A 19,041-nucleotide genomic window follows, 5' to 3' on the forward strand; every position below is an offset into this window, starting at 1 on the left:
CTGTCTGTGTGTCTGTGAACTGTATCTCAAAAGCCAGTTTTTCACCTTGTTTCAAACATCAGTCGGCAACATTGGATCTCGTGTTTGTGGTTGTATTTTACGGCAACGAGAATGCATTCTTTGACTCAGACCCTGGAGCTTGTTGCCTTAAAGCAGTATTGATCCTGTTACAGCCTTAAAGGCACACCGCATACTTCCCGGAAAAGAGAAAACACTACAGGATCATAACGCTTTAAAAACCAGTGAGTTGGACCAAGAGCAGGCATTTTGAAATTGCCTTTGACCTGCCTGGAGACCAGAGAGGGGATGACCCAGAAAAAGTGTTGCCTCTCTCTGAAGGAAGTCTGCATCTCTTGAGAAGAAACCCTTGTATGCCAGAGGTATCAGATTCCTATTGCCTCCTGTCTCTGAAGAATCCCTGCATTGTGTGATTCCTGTTGCCTCCTGTGTTTTAAGCAATCTTGAAATCTGAAGAAAATCTTCTACTGCTAGACTGCTGCTTTAAGACTAAGCAGACCTGTTGCTACACCCCTGTTGAATGACATGTGAAGCATGCTGCAGTCGAATTGCCTTGAGCGCCTACCCATCACAGACTGTTCGTCAACCTTGCCTGGAGAGACTTTGAGTGGCATCTGATTATTTGACTCTGGAACACCTCGCCAAACAAAGACTGCCTAACAGAATGTGACAAACTGATTTTTTTTAAAAATTCTTCCTTCTATACCTAAGAAACAGCTGTAAACCAAAAACCCTTTTTTCCCTGGTTAACCGGTTTCTTTTTGAATGTACGTGTGCGCGCATAAGGGCTCGGGAAATGAGGAGCTTTTCTCCGTACAGATTTATCTCATTATTGATTAAGACTTAGTTTATCAATAAATAGTTAATTTTGTTGTTGTTTGAAGAAACCTGGTTGGTGTGCTTTATTCTGGGGAACAAAAAGTATGGAATTGGCTGTTCTTTGGTAGGTGGTGAACATTTATTGATATGCTGTGACACACTGAGAAGTGGGACTGAATTAACAGTGCGCTCCTCCCGCCTGTGTCATAACAATGTCTGCCAGGTGTCAATGCTACACATGACCGATATTAATTTTTAAAAAATGATCAAGCTCTCCACATATGACCTAAATTGATAAATAATTGTGTAGTTTTTACCTGGTTTCTCAAAGTATTTTTATTAAATAGGTTGGTGGCCCCACCTCTCGTATGATCTCATTCCTTTATCCTTTTTTAGGTTCTGAAATGCTTGGGTATAATGTGCAAAATGCGTCAGTCCCTGTAAATTTGATATCCATAATCTTGCACAGACCACTTTGGTTTAGTTGTAAGATGCTATGTTTAGATTGGGGACAAAGTGACATTTCTTGGCTTTTGCTCAACATGCATAACTTAAAAAAAACATTTTACAAATCCTAAGTTAATTCCTTTTTTTTAAACAAAAAAGCATATATACAGACTATTTTCTTCCAGTTTCCTCAGGTTTCTCTACTAAGAGTTAGCACTTTTTTTTTTTCTTTCCATAAATTTCCTCAGTTAGCCTCCTCAAGATGTTGGTGTCTTGCTGGGGTACATGTTCCATGGGTGCCTGTCATTGTATCGTTAGTACCGGTTTCAAAGTGGAACTAGATGCAAGTGTTCCTGAACCATGGATGAAAAGAGCAAAAAAAAAGTGTTGGCAAGACAGACATCTTGAAACAACTTAAAAGTAAAATCAAATTTTGGAGCCTATATGGCAGTTCCAAGCTACTTTACTCCTGATATTCAAGGGCATCACAGCTATGTCTGATCCTGTCCTTGTGTAATGTCCATATGCGAATTTACAGTAGTGATCACTGGGTAGCAATTGGGAGCAGGTACCTTGGGTGACTTCCTTCTCTAATGCTGCCACCCTGGTTGAGGTCTGCTAGCACAAGTTGGAGTTTGAACTTGAGCTGATCCTGATCAGTGTAGTTATTTCTTGACTGAACTAACTGAGGCATTGGTACACCTATATGTAAAATTACTTTTCATCACTAGGCTTCTTAAAATTCTTGCTAGTCTAGCTAATGGGCTAATTGTCTATCATTGATTTGCCTGTAGTAAATCATGCTAATAAAGCTGGCCACCTGCATTTTGATACACTCCACTTTCCTAATTTTGAATTTAATTCCTGAAACATAATGAGTGTTTGTTTAATGAGCAAAATTGAGATGAGCTTATTCAAGTTGGAGTAAAATAGATGATTCAGAATCAAACAAAAATGCAGAAAGGAAGGTCCTGGATTAAATTCTAATGCTAATCTTCTGTAATAACCTGAGTACACCTGCAGGAGGACACATTATTCTAGACTTCTAGTTTTTTTTTCATTCTTGACTTTATATTTGATCTTGAACTCTGGGAATGAAGTAGTTTATTGAAGGCTTTTGAGTTTTTCTTTGAAGACGTAATGAGGTGGCTGTCTTTCTGCCATTTTTTCATGATCCCATGCTAGGTACCATCTATGAGTTCAAACCCCACCATGACAGCTGGGGAATTTAAATTCAATTAATTAAATACATGTGAATTTTTTTTACAAGTTGTGTTTGCAACCAGTAGGTGGCGCAATCCTGGCACATGCTCAAATGCAGCCTTATTGACTTAAACATTATTGCGACGTCTCAGACAGCTGCCAAGAATAAAGATTGCGTTCCTCAGTTGGACACAAAAAAAGGGAATTGAACTCCAGCTCCCTCACCCCTCAATGGCCGCCATCGCCGCCTCCATCACCACCGCCCTCCCCCCAAAGTTACCCACTCCGCGCTCTCCTGCGATCACCATCTCAATTTCCCTGTTCCTCCCCTGCATCTGTCTGCTTGCCGTTCCCTCCCAACTGCTTGCTCCCCCTCGCGTTGCTTCTCCCATACCTCTCTCTTCCCCCCCCCCCCCCCGCCCCGGTTGGCCGATCAGTATGTGGTTACTTCATAACCTGTAGACATCATTACATGGTGACGTTGCCACAAGCATGCACGCATTCATGCTGGCAAGTGTTGGACGCACTGATGACGTTGGCGATCGCTCTGTTGTCAGGAGACCCATTGATGCTCGCATCAGTAATGGTGACCACAAGGCTGTCAGAGTGTCGTAAAAGCCCATCTGGTTCAATAATGTCCTTTTAGTGAAAGAATTCTGCAGTACTTACCCGGTCTGGCCCACATGCCACTCCAGACCCACAGCAATGTGGTTGTCACTTAACTGCCCTCTGAGATCTCGCAAGCCACTCCGTTGTATCAAACAGGTATAAAAAAACTCTGATAAAACCGGTTGGACCACTTCGCATTGACCTAGGCCTTGGACACGACAAAGGCTCACCCAGCCAAGTCTGTGTTCGAGAGGATATGGGTGACCTTGCTCCAGGTTTCACTTTAAAGCTGGTACAGTTGCCAAGAGATGGTACTTTTTTTCACTTTCTTTTTCCCCCTCTATCTGTGGGCAAGAAAAATAGGACATCCCTCCCTTCTTGTTTCTAAAGCAGTGGCTTATAAACCTGCATGGGTACATGCAGCTTTCTGGTATTTCATCCAACCCACTTTATCCCCCTCTTCTGCCTGCCAGCAACCCCCCCACCACCCCCCCCCCCCCCCCCCCGCACCCAACAGATTCCTGCAGGGGATATGGAGGCTAACTGTAGTACTCTTGCCTGCAGTTAGCTGAGTCTTTGCCAACCAAGATTTGAACTTAGCGCCTTCCATTGCTTGATTATCCATCATTGAAGCTCTTAAAGGTATGAATTCAAAAAGAAAGTATTGAATTTCCACATCCAAATTTGTAATTTATAACCAGATCTACCTGCTGTGTGTGGAACTCTGAGTTAATAACATTGGCAACATTCACAAGTCTGAATTTGTTCTATATATAGTCAATAAATCTATAGCTGCTTCGATGTATGGAAGTGTGAACAAAGAACAGTACAGCACAGGAACAGGCCATTCGGCCCTCCAAGCCTGCGCCGATCTTGATGCCTGCCTAAACTAAAACCTTCTGCATTTCCGGGGTCCATATCCCTCTATTCCCATCCTATTCATGTATTTCTCAAGATGCCTCTTAAACGTCTCTATGGTACCTGTTTCCACCACCTCCCCTGGCAACAAGTTCCAGGCACTCGCCACCCTCTGTGTATTGAACTTGCCTCGCACACCCCCTCTAAACTTTGCCCCTCGCACCTTAAACCTATGTCCCCTAGTAACTGACTCTTCCACCCTGGGAAAAAGCTTCTGACTATCCACTCTGTCCATGCCGCTCATAACTTTGTAAACCTCTATCATGTCACCCCTCCACCTCCGTCGTTCCAGTGAAAACAATCCGAGTTTATCCAACCTCTCCTCATAGTTAATGCCCTCCAGACCAGGCAACATCCTGGTAAACCTCTTCTGTACCCTCTCCAAAGCTTCCACGTCCTTCTGGTAGTGTGGCGACCAGAATTGCACGCAATATTCTAAGTGTGGCCTAACTAAAGTCCTGTACAGCTGCAGCATGACTTGCCTATTTTTATACTCTATGCCCCGACCGATGAAGGCAAGCATGCCGTATGCCTTCTTGACGACCTTATCCACCTGCGTTGCCACTTTCACCTGTACGCCCAGATCTTTCTGCCTGTCAATACTCCTAAAGGTTCTGCCAGTTACTGTATACTTCCCACCTGCATTAGACATTCCAAAATGCATTACCTCACATTTGTCCGGATTAAACTCTATCTGCCATTTCTCCGCCCAAGTCTCCAACCGATCTATATCCTGCTGTATCCTCTGACAATCCTCATCATTATCCGCAACTCCACCAACCTTTGTGTCGTCCACAAACTTACTAATCAGACCAGCTACATTTTCCTCCAAATCATTTATTTATATATATATATATATATACTACAGACATTATAGGTCAAATATTTTTGATATTACCTATTGGATAGAATTCATTTGCACAATTTTAAAAGTCATTTTCTCAATGTTAAATATCCGTATTCAGCTTTAAGATCTTTAGTCAAGCATTACTTTAAGTTTGTTTCAGCGTTGGGAGATGACAATTGAATTTCAGATTGATTAGGAAGGGCAGATTTTGAACTGCCAATTGCCATTTTGAGCATCTTATTTTATAGTTTCAGTGATTCAAAACCTATATCAAAAAATTATGCAAGGACTTTAGCTTGGACCTTTGAATAACTTTGGATTAATATGAAATATTCTTTTCACCTTTTCCATTTTTCTGATGCCTTATTTCCTCTGAAGCTGAGAGGACAGAGGCAACCAGCCAACACTGCTGTGCACTTAACTGGTAGGTGGACACTGCCAATATTCTTAACTTTTCTCCAAAATAACTAAATTTGGAGCAGCCACTCACCATTTTCTTTTGGTTTTCTACTTTCCTAAGTTGAAGTAAATGAAATTAAACATTTGAGTATTTTTCTGAGATTGATTCTCTAAGCTGTAAGTTTTATCTGCCACCACCTCTGCACCAAAACCCATTTCCCCTTGCCCATGGCTTGCCTGTTGCCTATGAATGCTTGCTGAAATGCTTTTGCTACTATGGAACAAAGAACCATGAGTATGACCTTTAGCCCCTCAAGCCTGCTGTGCAAATTCTTCATTGTACATAGGCCTTTCTTAAGGTTTCATCCCTACTGGGAGAGCATGGCCCAGTGGTAATATCACTGACCTAGTAATCTAGAAGCTCAGGCTTATAAACCTGCATGAGTGCCTGAAGCTTTCTGGTATCTCCGCTAACCCAACTTTATCCCCCTCTTCTGCCTGCCCCCCCTGACAGATTCCTGCAGGGGATACTGAGACTAACTAAGTACTCTCGCCTGCAGTTAGCTGACTCGTTGCCAACCAAGATTTGAACTTGGCGCCTTCCATTGCTTTATTATCCATCATTGAAGCTCTTAAAGGTATGAATTCAAAAGGAAACTATTGAATTTCCACATCCAAATTTGTAATTTATAACCATATAGGCTGTGGGGGCACAGGTTCAAATTCCAGCATGGCAGCTGATGGAATTTAAATTCAATTAATAAATTCAATTAGTTAATAAAAATCTGGAATTGAAAGCTAGTTTCAATAAACAATCATCAATTATCGTTCACTAATGTCCTTTAGGGAAGGAAATCTGCTGTCCTTGCCTGGTCTGGCCTACATGTGACTCCAAACCCACAGCAATGTGGTTGACTCTTAACTGCCCTCTGAAATGGCCGAGTCAAGGACACTTAGGGATGGGCAACAAATGTTGGCCTTGCTCGTGACACCCACATCCCATGAAAGAATAAAAAAAGCACTCTGAGGGAAATTTAGTTTGCTCTGACTGTCCGTGGGTAATGCATTCCACTTGTGGGGTTCTTATCACTGTCCAGTTAGTCATAAAGCGTTGAGCACTCATCTCAAATATGTCCATGTTCACATAGTTGCTGGAGAGTGCAAAAAGAAGTTTCTGCATTTACAAGTAGCTGACAGATGCTATGAACATGAATGTAGGAGAAACTGAATGATTAGAAAAGCTGTTTGGTCCATCCCTCTAGTATTTCAGCTTGCTCAGCCTAGCATTCAGCTCCATCGTGAAGCTCCTTTTGATGTCACTATCTTGTCTGGTAAATCATGTGAAATATTTGTCACCCTTTGAGAGAGGATTTTTTTCAAAAATCCGTTTAAATTAACTTTTTACTTATTTGCATTATGTCCTCCTGTATTGGCCTGATTTATGTTATAATTATGATGGTGAGAGTTTTCTGGTGTAATCTATGACATTTAATACTATATATAACTCAGTGAGATCATTCCTAAACTACCTTTTCTGTAGACTCTGGAGCTTAAATTTCAATAAATTTCACTCGTGCCTCATACTCTTTACGCATGGAATTAAGTACTATTATTTTGAACTCTCCTGTACCTCACCACCAATTACTGCTATTTTGGCTTCTTGTTTGAAGGTGATAGATAACAAGATAATTCAATGGTAAATTAATGACACATGCAGAAGTATGTTTTGGCAACCAGATGGAGTACCCAGTTTCCAGATAATGGCCTTGCTGCAGAATGGACCTCACTGATCTAATGGTGTTAATCTTTTGAATTATTGTCACTTTTTGTAAATTTTGGAAAACTACTACTCGTACATATTAAAATGATTTTCTTCATGTGTAAAGTGGCATTAGTAACTGGTTTATTTGCAAGCAGCCACTTGGTGGTGGGGAAGGGCAGCAGTAGCGGTATGTTGGGGATGAAGGGGAGAGAGAGTCCAGTCCAGTTCCAGTTATGTATTCTTTCTGTTTTGCAAGATCGCTGAGAAGTGAAATTCCTGTGGGAATCAGTGAATTGTCTATTTTGGTAGAAGGCCTCCCCATATAAATTTGCAATAAATTGAGAGGTGTTTGACATGCATTTGAAATTCATGCTTTCAACCCTGTACTTCGATCCATATGTGTCATTCAGTTAGTGATGATCAGCTATTGGTTGAAGAAATTCTGAAGCTAAGTCAGTGAAATAATCTTAAATCCTTAATTATTAGAATCTTGTGGGTTTTTTTCTTGAACCCTGACAGAGCAGACAAAGCCATTTAACAGTGTTGGTGTTATTCTTGTATTAACGGGATTTGACAGTGAAAGTCCAAACTAACCTGACATTTTAAAGTAGTTTAATGTAGCCTATTTTCTTTAGTTTGAACTGTGTGACAGAGTAATTTTCATCTGTCTTTGTAAACTGTTATTTCAACGCTGAAAGTATGCCTGTTAAACATATCAGTTACTATGCAGATCATTGGGGCTGTTGAAGTGTACAAACATTTTTAGGTGGAGAAATGAGATCAGTCATTGCAATTATTGTGTTCAAAATGTACCAAATGCTGTAGGAAGAATAGTGGCTTTTGCTTTTTTTCTTCAATTTTCATTTTGGTTTCCTTTTTTTTTAACCTGTGTTAATGCACCATTCTGTGGATGAGAACCTGTGCAGTCATCAGCTCCTTAGCTCCTGGCATCATGAGATTTGTGGCACAGACACATCCAGTCGTCTTATCCAATAGACTGGCGATACACAAAGTTTGCCATTGGCACTGTTTTTCAGTAATAGAAAAAATAAATTATTAAATAGGAGATATGTAATGTTAGAACAAATACTACAAAGTTTTAAATTATTGTTAGGCTATGAACAGTTTCTCAGACTTCAATTAGGTATTTGAAAGTCTCTTAATATCTAGTTATTGAGATGCACTTGTAAAACTAACTAAAAATTGTAGTTCGTAAATTCTGTAATGTTATGATTCTGCATCAGATTTTTTGTGACTTTTTTATGTGTTAATTTGGAGTAGAGTAATAATTTTGGTGACTGACCACAGCCACCATTTTAAGGGTGCTTAAGTTAAGCAGAGTAATTCTTTTTGCACTTCCACACTCTTTGTGGTGTAGTGACAAATACGATTGGCTCACTGTTGTATCTTTTATTTAACTGATGTAAGGGAAGTCAAAAAAAAACTCCACGTGTTAATGAAATTCTAATTTGCTATAAAATGTTCAAAAATGTACCTACATGAAAAATTACATAAAAGTTAATCCATATCAACTCCTTCTTGCCTTTAACCTTAACCTTTTATTTGAATCACTGACTACCTTTCAGCTGTTATACTGCAGTTGGAAATCCTTGTTAGGTAAAGTGATCATTTATTAATAGCAAAGGTAGGGTTGAGAATTTATGTTGACCATGAGTAAGTATGTTTGTTATGGTGTGATCTGGCTGGCGACTGAGCACGTGTCAGATTTTTTTGGCTCCTATTTTCCAGAAGTTGTTGACTTTTTCTAGGATATCCCCTGTTGGCACTGGCAGGCTTCTGTTACCTAGACTGGTTATTCTTCATGTGTAAACTTAGGCTATGGGTGTTAGCAGCTGTTGAGTATGGAGTGCATCTTGACTGAGCCCTTTCATGCCCTCGCGCGATGTCCACGTATATGGATTTTCCAGCAGAGGTCTGGATAGAGTAGGAGCCCTATGACCTTTTTATTACTTCTCTCTTTTTAGTCCAGCAGCCAAGGCTGAAAAGGCCAGCTGAATTGGCATAAAAGCAAAGATTGGGAGTCATATAGAAATACAGATTTCCACTAGACGCGCCAATGTCTGTCTTTTAATGGTTGAACATACACTCATTGGCATAGTGTTAATTTAAAAAAAACACTGCCCATCTATCTACTTAAAAAGATCTGTGGAGGGATGTGGTGTTAGTATTTAGAAATAAATTGTCACTCAGCAGTGTGGCATAATCTACCTTTGAAATCATGGTTTATCTTGTGGATTACAGGTAAACGTACTGCTGTTCATAACGTATTTCTGGATCTGGATCACCTTTTAAACATTTTTAATCAATCTATCTTGAATATGGGACTAACATAAATTGATTTATATTTTATTTCAATTGAAAATTAATCTTGCACTAATCTGGTTATTGATTAAAAGCCTACGACAGATTACATAAAATATCACTGAAGTAATGGAGAATAAACTGAAAGTGGCAATTGCAAACACGTGTTAAGTTTACAAAGCAGATCAAAGTACTCAAGAATATGCACATGCACGTAGGGCTTTGTATGTAATATGTTAGTTAATATCTGCTTATTCAGTCAGATATGCTAAGTCATAGTTCATGAACATTGATTTGATCGTAACTGTTCACTGTTGTGAAAAAAAAATCCAGCAAGTTTGTGCAGATGTTTCATTGTGATAGATCTATTATCCAGCTATTACAAGATAAATGACTGATCTTTCCAGTTTTCCATGCCTGCAGAAAATTGAAATAAGAAGGGAATATCATTTGGGCTGTATGATTAGGGCAGGTGGGATGGCCATTAATTTAAGAGAAGGGAACACTGGCAGCGAGGGCTGACTTGTACTCTATTATCAATCACATCTCGCCACTCTTCTTGTGATGACCTAGCACACTCAGGTTTGCGAAACGCTAATTAGAATTCATGACAAAATAGATGCAAGGAAACGTTTTGTACCCTTCATAATTTTATAGGAAATTTATTGTTATTAGAGGAACCATTTGCTTCGTGTGATTTTTCCATTACCAGCTTGTCAACTAGCATAGATAATCTGGAGGAAATATGAACTCCATAGATTGGGTGTCACTTTTGTTGATGGTGCATGTAGTTTACCTAGGAACCCAGCTAATGGCTGAAGTTCTTAGCAACAGCACAGAAAATCAGCAGCCTCCAGCAGGAGAAAAATGAACTGTTTATTGGGTTAATGTAAGAAAGATATAAATGAAAAAATGCAATTTCAATTTGATGAGCATACTGCTGATTTTGTTGAGTGGCTTTTGTTCCTTCTAAAAGCCGTTGTGTTCTCAGTGAGATTGAAATTAAAATTCTTTTTATCTGTGCATCCATGTGATGCTTGTGGTTTCTCCAGTTTGAATGATTGCTGCTTGAGGAAACGCTGACAGGTTAAAATTGTACCATATCAGATTCTTTTTAAAGAAACAGTCACTGCTTTGGCCAACATTGGCTGCGATTCAGATTTGCCAACAATTAACTGCTTTTTACATCACTGTGTTGATGTATTGCTGAGCGTTCAGTATTATATGTACATATTATTTGAAATTGCAGCAGTTTATCAGAGTATTGCTGTTTGAATTTGTATAGTTAAAGCAATGTTCTGATATTGTTTCTCCTCTTTGCCTCCCCACCCACATGCGCGCACACAATGTAGTGGACGTATTATTTGACAAAGTAAGGGGATGCAGTGTAGTATAAATGGGCTTAAATAAATTAGATTTTGTTGATAGTGTGAATTGGTCCAAGAATATACCTGAAAATGACACGGTATGAAAACGTGCATTGAAATTTGCTTAAACCCACTGGAAAAGAAATCCAGCTTCCACAACATTTTCCACTTGCTGCATTTGAATTACTGTTCATAAAAATTCCTCCTAAAGAACCTGTGAATTGTTGGCACATTAACCTGGTAAAAATGGCATGCAACATAAATGTCTTTTTAAAATTGCTTTCAATTCACTACTACTGAATTTGAAAATAAACATTGTAAAAGAACTATTATAATTCTTGGACAAGTTAAAAATGTCATCTGAAAAATCATTCTGAGCCTGATTAAGTTGTACTCTAAATGTATTTCTTCTTTGCAAAATGTGCATCAATCAAATTGCTAAGGATGGAAACTGCTTTCTTACGACTAATTCAGTTACTTTTGTAGCTAAATTTGAAGAATCATACGTATTTCTTTCCGTCTGTTCTATTGGCTTTCAATCTCTGTCTTTGTCCCTCATGAATGAACAACTGTCTATATATGCTGATGCTCTTTCTCTAATTCATGTCCCCCCCCACCCACGCACACAATGCTCGATAATTTGATCAAATATTCAATTGTTGCTATTACTTTAAACTTTTAAATTAAATGTTAATTATGCCTAATGTTTTTGGAAAAAAAGTCATCAGGCAGCCTGTTGGGAAGAACCTTGTGAAGATTCATTTATTTTTGTTTTTCCTGGCCCTTGGCACAATCAAACCGATTCTGGAAGTTTATTGTGAGAATTGAACTTGTCTATATCCAAGCTACCTGTATCCTACATTTCTTTTTCGAATTAAGAAAGTAATGCACAAGAAATTGATCTAAATGGGGAAAGGTAATATGGAGGGTAAATGTATTCAGAGTGTTTACTTTTTAGGTTGCTGTGAGCAGAAAGTTAAATGTAATTTAATGTAATTTGGGCAGCACAGTGACGCAGTGGTTAGTACCGCAGCCTCACAGCTCCAGTGACCCGGGTTCGGTTCTGGGTACTGCCTGTGCGGAGTTTGCAAGTTTAACCTGTGCCGCGTGGGTTTTCACCGGGTGCTCCGGTTTCTTCCCACAGCCAAAGACTTGCAGGTTGATAGGTAAATTGGCCATTGTAAATTGCCCCTAGTGTAGGTAGGTGGTAGGAGAATGGTGGGGATGTGGTAGGGAATATGGGATTAATGTAGGATTAGTATAAAATGGGTAGTTGTTGGTCAGCACAGATGCGGTGGGCCGAAGGGCCTGTTTCAATGCTGTCTCTCTCTACCTATGACTAATTAATTGGAATAAGTGTGTACTGTGATGGATTAGGTGGGTTAATTCATTTATTTTGCAGTGTTCAGTAAATTGTGTTTTTATTCCCTTAAACAAGCTGTTTCCAGCCTGGAGTTACTGGCATCATCTTTTGTTTTCAGCTTGATTAATTTATTGCGGTTTGACACCTGGGGAGGTTGTCATTTTGTCCTTTGTGCTTGTCATACCATACGTATTTCTATTATGATGCTCCAGTCATCGATTTCTAGATGCTAGGCAATTTGAAATAGTTTATACTGATCCGAAATGAGAACAGAAAGTGCCGGAAATACTCAGCAGGTCTGGCAGCATCTGTGTACTTCTGAGTATTTCCGTCACTTTCTGTTGTCATTTCAGAGTTTCAGCATCCACAGTATTTTGCTCTTCTATATTTATCCAATGTTGTCTTGTGAAGTAGTTTGAGGTTGTCTATCCAATTTGTTGCAAGTCGAAGGTCAAAAGTTTCTCTGTAGGAAATTGTTAATTTCTGTACCTGTATATAATACTAATTTCCTTCTAAACACAGTTAGCAGGTTCGTTTATTATCCACTGCCTAAGGATTTTAGGTTGGTAATTTTGATTCCTTTTTTGAGTTGTGTGAATTATGTACTTATGAAGAATCTCTGAGCTGAGGAACAGATTGTATTTACCATTTCAGTCATCCAGCACCAGTCTGGTGGTGTACCTGACACAACTGTTTTGTGTAAAGCTCCTTGCACTGCTGAAACAATGCACAGTGCCTACCCAATGAAAGCAGAGCATCGCGTTTGGCACTGGTGACATTTTTATGTCCCATTCTAGTTATCCTTGTGACCTCTTTCAATGGGATGACTAGTTTTGTAAAATTAGGGGCATTTATTTGGTAATTCAGACAAACTGCCAAAATTCTCAATTTTTGAACCTTAATTGGAGGTAAGTGTTCTGGTGGGCTGTAGTGTGCCTCTCTCTTGAGGTTAGTTTTTTTTTATTGTGTCCTAAGTTACTGATGAGTGACAGCAAGAAAAAACCTTGCCAATTTTTTCCCCTGTTTACGGGTGTTGAATCCTTACTAAGGTATGTTTCCATGGGATTTTGTTATCCTTCTGATACTTCCTGAATTGGCTGATTCTGCGGAGAGAGTCTGGACCAGGAATCTGCAACCTGCAGCTCTGCAGCTACACAACGCTTTTTTAAAGCTTCATTTGTGGCTTCCAACCTGTTCCAGTTGGATTGCGTAAACATGAAAAAAGCCTTTTTTTAAAAAAAGTCAAGAAAAGTAAGAGCCATATTTTTATTGTGGGGATAAGACGCTAATCATTAGGCTGCACTTTATGGTTTCAAAATGAAAAAAAATCATCGTTCTCTAAATAAAGCTGTTCAAGTGGTCTAGTTACACCATGGTTATAGATAATGCCTTTAATTCAGGGAACAGGTTTCATGATTGCGACCTTCATTGTTTCTAATATAGCTGAGAAATTATTCTTAATGTGCTGTTACAAGCTTTTTTTAAATCATAAGAATCAATAGCTGAAAAATTATCTTAATTCTATGCAGCTTAAGTTCAAGTTTGTTTTAAATATGACTTTACTGATTAATTCTGTTTTCTAAAGAAATAATTGAATTGTGCTAATTCAGAGTTTGGTCTATTTTAATTGAATTTATTTTTCTATTGATACATAAATTCAACATATATTTATTATATATGCAAATTATGCATTCTACCAGAGACACCTGGCAATTTGCCAAGTATTTGGTATTGAAATGTCGAATTTTCATCTTGCGGCCCCCAGTAATTCTTATTTTAGGCAATTCTTTTCTTTAAAAAAAAGCTCTTCAGGTAAAAAAAAAAGGTTGCCGACTACTGGTCTATACAAAGTTGTGAATTCAGCTGCAAGAGGCATTACATGTGAGAAGACAGTTAAACACCTTCACTTTCAGCAAGGTTACTATAGTGTGACCAAGGGCTGGATTTTCACAGGGCCATGGGGTCGGGAACCAGTGCAGGCGCGATTTCAAAATCACATTCCCGGAGGTCATCTCGGAATCCCAACGCCTCCAGGACAGATTGTAATTTTTGAAAGGGTCAGTGGGGCGGGAGGGAATGGGAAACCTGCTTGCTGCCAATCAACGGCCCTATAAGCTCCTTAAGGAGCTTGTTAAGGGGTTTGTCCGATGCAGAATTAAATTTTTAATCTGTATTTTGGCAAACCCAAACAGTCTGGTGCACATTAATGCGCAGCTGTTGGCTTTGCTGCAGGGCCAAATAAAGTTCATTAGTCTTTGTCTTGAGACTGTTTGTTTGTTTTCTGATGTACCTTGTATCGGTGCTAATGTTTGACCATCGTTTTTTCTTCTGGGCCACTTCCATCCCTGGGGACGATGCTGGCCCAGTAAGGAGCTGCCTGCTCTCTTCGGCAAGGCAGCAGAAGACCCCAACATGGCTGCCACCTGGCTTTGGCACTAGAGGTGCTGGGGCTGAGCTCTCTTCTTTCCCAGTTTGGGCATTTACATTTAAAAATAGTGTCGCGAGAGCAGTGCAGCTGAGGCGCAGGGTCGGGACCTGGAATTCATCCAGGCATCAGGTTCCCGACCCTGATTTGAAAATTCAGCCTCGAGTAGGAATCTTGAGCCATTTTTCGGCTCCCCTGTCCATTGGGAACAAAGTTTTTTGTTTCCATTTAGACCGCAAGAGTGAGCATTGGAAGCAAGTTATAGCTTCTAATTTTATTCCAATGAATTATTATATCTGCTGTGGTCCAATAATAGGATTAACTTTAGGTTTGCTAAACTCTCAATTAAGACCATTGAAGGATACAAGTTATTGACCACATTAAAAACTTATTTTAAAGCTCTGCTTGCTCGGCTTACAAGAAATTTGTAAAAAGGGTTCTTATTTGTTTACTGTTAAAGCCAGCTCAGTGGGTTCTAATTGTGTTAATGAAGAAATCTTTGCTGAGTTTGGTGCCCTACCAGTTAATTAGTACTTCACATGGTATCATTGTATATAGGAATAACGCACTTCAAAATAAATCTATATGTCGATACTTCTATAAATTACTGCTGGATATTATTCATGTTTGTTCTTGTTTTTTTTTACAAGTGTAGGCTGCTCAATACCCAAGTAAAATGCGATTTTAAAAAAAAGTACATACATTTTGTGAAGTCACAACACAATTGTCAATGGATAATTAGAGAATGTATTCCTCTTACCCAACATAGTGAAAGTGAACACCAATAATCTGCTCATCGAGCTCAGGTTGGCTTCTACTAGGGTTATTTAGCTCCAGACTGCGTGAGATCTTTGTTCCAAACATGGACAAAATAGCTGAATTTCAGAGGTGAAATGAGAGTGACTGCCCTGGACATCAAGACAGCCTTTGACCAAGTGTGGCATCAAGGAGCCCTAATAAAATTGAGTCAGTGGGAATCGGGGGCAAGACTGGCTAGCAATATACCTAGCAGAAAGGGAAGACGTTTGAGCTTGTTGGAGGCCAATCATCTCAGCCTCAGGGCATCGCTCCAGGAGTTTCTCAAGGCTGTGTCGTAGGCCCAACCTCCTTTAACTACTTCAATGACCTTCCTTCCTGCATAAAGTCAGAAGTGGGGATGTTGGCTGGTGATGGCATAGTGTTCAGTTCCATTCGCATCTTGTCAGATATTGAAGCTGTCAGTGCCCTCATGGACAACATTCAAGCTTGGGCTGATGTGCAGTACAAATGTTACTTGCCACTTAAGTGTTAGGCAATGACCATCTCCAACAAAAGTGTGGCTGACCATGTCCCCATGACATTCAACAGCATTCCCATGTTCAGATCACCTGCCATCAACATCCTGGGGTCACCATTGACCAGCCAGATAAATACTGTGATTATAAGAGCAGGTCAGAGGTTTGTTATTGTGTGGTGAATCACTCACCTGCTGACTCAAAGCTTTTCCACCATCTACAAGGCACAAGTCATGAGTGTGATGAAATATTCTCCACGAGTGCAGCTCCAACAGCACCAAAGTTGCTCTCAGATCATCTTGTCCACTAGATCCACCTCCTGATCTTGTCTATTCCCACTGAACTGTTGACCTTCCAACTTCCCTTCCTGTCCCCATGCTAACGAATACTATAACTGGTTTTCTCTCCTTGGGCACTATCCCCCTCCCACTTAAAACGGCTGTTCTATCGTCCTCAAAAGAAAACGCCCTCAACCCTGCCCTTAAAAACTATCTCCACCCTCGCTTTCTTGTTCAAAGATCTTGAACGTGCTGTTCTTTCCCAAATCTGTGCCCAACATTCCCATAACTCCTTGTTTGATTCTCTGTATTGGGGCAAGGATAGACACCAAATCACTGAAATAGTGCCAGTCCAAGTCACGAATTCTATCCTGTTTCCATGGTGTGTTCTTCTCTGCCTCTCTGCAGCCTTTGTGATCAACTGCACTGTCCTCCTCCAATGCCTCTCCTTGGTCATCCAGTTCAGTGGGACTGTCTATGCTTGGTTACGTTATCAGCTATCCAATTGTGGCTAGAGCATCTCCATGAATGGCTTCTCTTTCTGCCCCTGTACAATTGTCTCCATAGTCTCCAAAAGATTTTTCCTTTTGCATCCTCCTCTTTCTCATCTATATCCTCATCTAAGGTCATCCCAAGACCTGGGATGTGCTGAATGACACCCAGTTCTAATGCCTACATTTCTCTCTCTCTCTTCACTCCCACTGTGATGTCAGACTGCTTGTTGGATGTCCAGTCCTTAATGAGCCACAGTTTCCTTCAGTTAAGCACTTGGAAGACAAAAGCTATCAAAATAACCCACCCACCCTCACAAACTCCATACACACACTCAAAACCAATTCCATCCCTATTCCTGTGCACTGTCCCGGAATGAACTAGACGGTTTGCAAGTTTGTTACCTTTATTGACCCTGAGCTTCTAATCCCATACTCCTATCCATCAGGGACTACCTACTTCCAGCTGTGCAACATCTCCCATTTCAGCCCTTTTGTTGCTGAAATCTCTATCCATGCTTCTGCCACCTCTAATGTGACTATTCTTGGCTGACTTCCTCTTCATGACTCTCTAAGCTGCAGCTCGTCTAAAACTCTGCTGCCCTATTCTAACCCTCACCAAGTCACAGTCACTCATCACCCTTGTGCTAGCTGACCTACATTTGGATTCCGGTTGTCCCATTACCTCCAATTTAAAATTCTCATCCTTGTGTTCAAATCACTTCATGACCATACCCCTCCCTATGTCTTGTCTGTGTAAGCCTCTCCAGCTGTACCATCCTCCAAGAACTTTGCCTTCTTCCATCGCTGGGCATGGGGGATGCACTAGGTCATTCGTTGTCGGCCATGCTTTCAGCTGTTTTGAGCCTTAAACTTGATTTCTATCCCTAAACTTTTTTGCCCCTCCACATTCTCCCCAGCTTAAAACTCATCTCTTTGACCTAAGCTTTTACTCACCCCATCTAATATCACTGCCTTTGGCTAGGTGTAGATTTTTATCCGATTTACATTTCTGTAGAGTGACTTAGGATGTTTCTGTATTAAAAGTTCTCATTTAAATGCAAGTTGTTCTTTCATTGGAGGGAAGTTGATCAACGTATATAATGTTAAGGGAATTGTGAATATCTAAAGTGTAAGCTGCCCTTCTGTTTCTCCTCTTTCCCTGCTTCCCCAAAAAGTCTCCCCCGCAAATCATACAGTTCATAACAGCGGCAGCTGTTCGTGATAGATTCAAATCCAGGTTCCAGAATGTGCTAAGTCACTGCACTATTAATACTCTTGATACATGGAGTATTATGTCTACCAAGTCTCCTGATGGAGTTCTTAGCCTATTTCCTATTTCTGAACTAGAAGTTCACTAGAACTAGAAGTGTGATAGAAGTTTGTGTTGAGATTCACATCCTTTGGTGTAGTGAAGAATGACGTTTGTAATGAAACTGATATTCTTATAAATGTGTCTATCTGGTTAACTGAGCAGTGAACTCAATTTTGCAGATTTAAGAAAAGCTTTCAACCTAGATCAGTTGTTGAAATTGTCAGTTTGAGTCAGAAACTTTATTAAATACAGATTAGGTTAGTAAACTGGTGAAGAACTTTTGTTAAATGTTATTTAAAGTTTAGTATTTGGAAAAAAGATGTTCGATTTGGTGTCATTTGTTTTTGTATTTGCCCTTGTGCTGCTATCTTCAAAAATTGTGGCCATTTTTATATTGCAGTTCAGAGGGAAAATGCTGCTCCCTGCCCACTACCGGCTGTTGTATCTGGCAATTTTGGCTGGTGAACAAGGAACTGTAGAAGAAACATGACTGTTTAAAAAGCTGTTAAATAAACATGATAAACTGCATATGCATCTGTGCAAGTCAAGTGATATGCTTTTATATTAAACATCAACCAGTTTTTGTGTATTAGCCATGGTGGAGGAAAGAAGAGAGTACACTACAAGCATATGAGCAGCTAAGATATGAGCCTGCAGCATGTTTTCAAGTGCAGTGTTTAGAGTAAAATCCATGGTCAGCGAGTGGCCAAGTTCCAAATTGATTTGTGTCTCGGCTGAAGAGTTGAGTTCAAATTGCAGTTCGTTTGCTGATTGTAAGCTGATTTTGGGCCATTTATTTTCCTGGGAGGATGTCTGCTCAGCACAAGTAACCTGCAGTCCAGCATCTGTTCTGGAATACAGGCAAGGATTGAGCTTTATTTTTGAAACTATATTCGAACACCTAAATTTGAAAGCAAGTTACTTGCCAATCTGAAGCAGGAACTCAGCAGTGTTTGTTGGTCTGTAGTTCAGTAAATACACAACATAGTGAGTGCCCTGCTAAACTATTGAGTGGAGGAATCACATTCTAAAATAGGAGTTCAGTTTGTAGAAAATCAATTATTTTGCATCTTGTCCTAATATCATTGATTCAATAGAATACATGTCTGTAGGGATGTAACTATATGTAGTAAGGATTCTGCTATCCTATTTTTTATGTTTATGAAAACCAAAACAATGATACT

General features: G+C 39.9%; 1 protein-coding gene across 3 annotated transcripts in view; it reads left to right on the forward strand.

The window, feature by feature from the left end:
- Positions 1-19,041, forward strand: part of ap3b1a (adaptor related protein complex 3 subunit beta 1a) — a 355,948-nt gene that overhangs the window by 70,512 nt on the left and 266,395 nt on the right. The gene's annotated exons all lie outside the window — the stretch shown is intronic.

This window comes from Heterodontus francisci, chromosome 4 (genome assembly GCF_036365525.1).
Source record: "Heterodontus francisci isolate sHetFra1 chromosome 4, sHetFra1.hap1, whole genome shotgun sequence".
Lineage (NCBI taxonomy): Eukaryota > Metazoa > Chordata > Chondrichthyes > Heterodontiformes > Heterodontidae > Heterodontus > Heterodontus francisci.